Consider the following 5,374-nt stretch of genomic DNA (forward strand, 5'->3'; position numbering starts at 1 on the left):
ATGACTAACTAAATTGTCAATCAAATCGGGTGTTGCACAACACCAAGCACAACAACACAGTCAAAACTTCTTCTACAATGAAAATATGGGTACCCAAAACTGTTATTCGATGCAATGTCATTTAAACTTCTTTAAAAACTAACATTGCAGAAACGTGGTACTTTGACAGTGGATGCTCACGCCACATGACCGGATCCAAAAAACACCTCACAAATTATGTTGAAGTAAAAAGTAACCTATGGTGGTGGTGCCAAAAGAAGAATTGTAGGCAAAGGAACCCTGAATATTGATGGGCTTCCTGAACTTCATAATATTCTACACGTTGAAGGACTTAATTCGAACTTAATAAGCATAAGCCAACTCTGTGATGATGATTTACATGTTAGGTTCAATAAAAATAATTCTAAATTTTTTAATGATGCCAATGTTTGTGTAATGTCAGGTGCTCGATCTGCTGACAATTGTTATCAACTTGGAGAAGGTGGTGCTTGTCGTAGTGCCAAGGTGAGTGATCTAGACCTCTGGCATAAAAAACTGGGACATACGAGCTTCAAGACTTTGAAGAATCTGTGTAAGTTTGATGCAGTGAGAGGTATGCCAAATTTGATTTCAGGTAATGATTATGTCTGTGGACCGTGTCAGAAAGGTAAACAAACCTGTTTTGCACACCCGGTGTTGCAACACTTTGGGACAACACGGTGCCTTGAACTCTTGTACATGGATCTAATGAGTTCAATGGATGTTGAGAGCTTGGGTGGTAAGAAATACTTATTTGTTTGTTTTGATGATTTTTTGTTTTTACTTGGATAAGTTTCCTTAAAAAAAAATCTGACACTTTTGATGTCTTTAAGAAGTTGCATCTTGAATAACAAATTTTTATGAAGTGAGGGTGGTCAAAATAAGAAATGATCATGGTAAAGAGTTCGAAAATTCTCATTTTACTTCTTTGTGCGAAAAGAAAGGAATTGCTCATGAATTTTCAGCTCCAAAGACCCCTCAACAAAATGAAATTGCTGAAAGGAAGAATCGAACCCTACAAGAAATGGCTTGGGTCATGCTAATTTCAAAGAGTGTATCAAAATGTTTTTGGGCCGAATCCTTGAATACATCATGTCACACTTCTCACCGTGTATTTTTTAGGAGTGGATCTACCACGATATCCTATGAAATCATTACGGGAAAGAAATCAGACCTCAAACACTTTCATATTTTCGGTTGTGTCTGCTATGCCTTGAATTATCGAGATGATCTTGCAGTATTTGATTCAAAAAGTGATAAAAGCCTATTTCTTGGATACTCAATGAATAGTCGTGCCTATCATGTATTTAATTTGAGAACTAAGACAACTATTGAATCAATTAATGTTGTGGTTGATGATTTTGCAGACCTAACAGGAAAACCAAGGAGGATGACACTGAAGGACTACTGGATGTAAGTAAGTCTCTGAGCAAAAATGGTGTAGAGTCTGGTGTTGAGACCAGTGAGACAACACCCAGCACAACACCACCACTAAACCGAACAAAAACACTAGATGATGAGGACAATGATGATAGAGTTAATAATGACGGGAAGGACATTCCCAGTAAGAATCAGAAAAATCATCCATCATCTCAAATCATTGGTGAAGTGCATGATGACATTCGAAAAAGGAAGAAAGAAAAAGTGGACTACCGAAAAATGATTGGATTAGATTGCATGAGCTTCATGTTTTCCCAGGTAAGTCGCTCCTGTTTTGTGTCACACATTGAACCTAAAAATATTAATGATGCACTAAAAAACGAATTCTGGGTCAATGCAATGCATGAAGAACTTGAACAATTTGTGCGCAATGATATATGTGATTTGATTCCTAGACCATCGAATACCAATGTTATTGGAACAAAATAGATTTTCAAAAATAAAACTGATGAATCTGGTAATATTGTTTGAAACAAGGCTCGGTTGGTAGTTCAAGGGTATACGCAGGTTGAGGGGATGGATTTTAATGAAACCTTTGCTCCAGTAGCCGGAATTGAGTCAGTACGACTGTTGCTTGCCATAACATGCCATATGCACATCTAGTTGCTGATTGGATTTTAATAATCACCGTGTTGCTGATTGGTGTTGAAGACACGTGAAGAACAACACTGACGCAGAATGTTGATCGAATAATGTTCTTATATTATTTATTTTTTATACATCTAGTTTTTAGTTTGGTTTACTTTGATGCATTTTAATTCTTTGGATTGTCAAGAAATTTGATTTTGTTATTTTCACTAGTATTGTTTTGTGTAAACAAATTATATATTTTTCTTGTGAATTTTTGTCATTAGGCGTTGCACAAATACTTGTGCATAATTTAAATTTTGTCTTTATTTATTCATGTTATACTTGTGTGTCAATAATTAATTTACGCTGCATGTTGTGTGCTCGTGTTGACAACATCAGATCACTACGCTAACTTTTGGTACACACAATATATTAATTTCCTGTATATTTATGATCAAAGCCCTATCAATGATTATTTAATTATAAATCATTTTTTTGAATTTATATGATACGAAAAACAAATGATAGTCACTGGAATGCATGCATCTTAATTTATAAATTTGAAGTTAAATCTATGGTTGTTACCAAAAAAAAAGTGGGGGAAACGTGCTAAATAATTTGGACTTGAACATCAGCTGGCCATGCATCTAAGCCCAATCAAAACGCAGCCCATCTATTTCTCAATGAAATAAATAATAATTTTTTTTTAAAAAAAAATCATCAACTAAGAAAGTATGTTTATTATTCATTTTTAAAATGAAATATTTGCATCAAGAAACTCCATAATTTAAATATTATCACGTTGACATCAATAATTCGATATTAATTTATCTAATAAATTTTGGTATTCTTGCTTCGAAAAGGAAATGCCAAAAAATTATTTATTTGAAATATTAGCCCGAGGTTCAATCTTTCATTCCACGCAATTTATTAATTTCAATGGATTTGAAAGTAAAATCTTTTCCTAATCTTTGTGATGTAAAAAACCACAATCCTTAAAAGAAAAGGCTGAATTCATATCAGTGGAACTTAGTGTTCTTTAAATTGTGACTCAGATTCAAATGCTAAATGGTCCATACACGTTAATTTAATCTACTTTGGGGGATCTGTAGTGTGTTACCAGAGAAAAATTTGCCAAAATAGTCCATTTTTGTCTTCTAAGTAGTCAAAATATGTAGAGTATCGTTATTGTAAGTTGATTTTTTTCTTGGTTTTTGGTCTTATTTTGTCGAAATGTTGGGATGACATTGGACAATTAAACATTTCCGATATCAATTCGTCATTTTTTCATTATATCGGTATTTTGAAGATCGAGAAATGTAGATTAGAAGGACAATGAAGAGTGTTAAAAACTTCTAATTATATTGAGGCAAAATGATTGCAAGTTTTTATTTCACTTAGTGTAATTAATACACAATTTTTAGAATCACGAGGGTTTTTTGTGCAAAATCTCTTTATTTGTTTTTTTTTATAAACTCGACCATTAAGTTAAAATAATAACTGAGAAAGGCCCACACGAGAAAAATATATTAAAAATTGATATCTTTTCCTTCAAGGGAGCAAGAAACTGCTTTTGAATTGCGAAAGTGTTTCAAAACCGATTTTTATATATATATATATATATATATATGTATGTGTGTGTGTGTGTGTGTGTGTGTGAAATCATGAATAAGTATTCGCATATCAATGGATAAAAATGAAATTCTTTTAGTTTTTTTATAAAAAAATAAAACTTGAATTAAAAAAATAAAATTCACAATTATATTTATGTGAATTTCACGATTTTATTACTTTTTTTTTTAAAAAAGTGAGTTTAGAATAATTGAAATATAATATATTTTTTAATAAAAATATAATTTGAAGTTGAATGATAAGAAATCATAAAAATAAAATAATAAATTGTGGAAAATTTAAAAATTGAATTTAAGAAATTAAAATTATAAAATTAAAAATGTATTGAACATTGTGGGGTATACAGAAAAGTAAAATAATGGTACCACATCACGACACTAAATATTTTGTCTCTATTATGATCCAAACCGTCCTAAAATTAGCGACGGATTTTCCATAGAGTCCGTCACTACGTTTAGCGATGGTCAGTCATGATTTTCGTCGCTAATTTTTCAGTAAAATAAAAAAAAAATTATTTTTAATAATTTAATAAATTTTAGAAAAAAACTTACAATCTAACTACGTTAACAACATTCATGATCTTAACTAACACTTAAAAATTTACAATAAATTGAAGCGAAAAAATTTACCCTAAATCGAAACTAAAATCATGTAAGAAAAATTTTAAGTGTTGTGAAGTTGTCTGAAGGAAAATATAGTGAAAATACGGGTATTTATAGATAAGTTGTGACGCTTTTTAAATAGTGACGGTAATTTTATAAACCGTCGCTATTAGCGACGGGTAGTCATACACTGTCTCTATTACCGACGGTTATATTAAATTAATCGTCGTTAATTTAAAACTTTTTAGCGACTGTTTTGAAAAAACAGTCGCGAATTTAAAATAAAATATCGACGGTTTTATAATAAACCGTCGCTCGATTTTGCTAAAACCGTCGCGAAATATAGCAACATTTTAATAGAACCATTGTTGTTTGTCGAAAAAACACGCTAATTGACAATGGTTTTAGTTGTTTTCTAAAAACATTGTCAATTGTCTGAAAAAACACGCTAATAGACAACAGTTTATAGAACCGTTGTCGATGACCCCCAAAAAGACAACGGTTTTAGCGAAAAACCGTTGTCGTATGTGTGTTGTTGAATGACAAATTTCTTGTAGGGCCAAGGACCATTTGTCACCATTTTCACAGTATCTTTCTCTAAATTTTTCAATGTTCGAATAAAAGATAAAAAAATTGTAACTTAATTAGCTTCGCCTCTTTTGATCCATGATTTAGAAAACTTTTCAAACACTAGTTTTTTCTAATCATTTTATTAGGCTTTTGCTATAGTTGGGATATAATCAAGATTTTACATTAGTTGGACTCGATAAGTTATTTTTGAATGTACGGGGGAGGAGGTTGTATGACATGGTATCCAAGAAACATGAAAATGTGACTGGAAACTTGGAACTTGCAGGAATTGCAAGAGCATCAAAGAGGCGATGCTGTTACTTCCATGGTTTACGAAGCGAACGCGAATATAAGGATCCCGTTACGGTTACGTAAGAGCCATATCTTCTTTACAACAACAGATTGACTCGCTGCAGACTCAATTAGCCTTTGCACAGGCAGAAGTTGTGCACATGCGTATGCGACAATTGTCGTCACCAGAAAATGCTTCATCTCCCTCGTCTGGGAACACACAATCACGTTGGGCTGCCAAGTCCCTTTTT

Source organism: Primulina tabacum, chromosome 1 (genome assembly GCF_025594145.1).
Source record: "Primulina tabacum isolate GXHZ01 chromosome 1, ASM2559414v2, whole genome shotgun sequence".
NCBI classification, from domain to species: domain Eukaryota; kingdom Viridiplantae; phylum Streptophyta; class Magnoliopsida; order Lamiales; family Gesneriaceae; genus Primulina; species Primulina tabacum.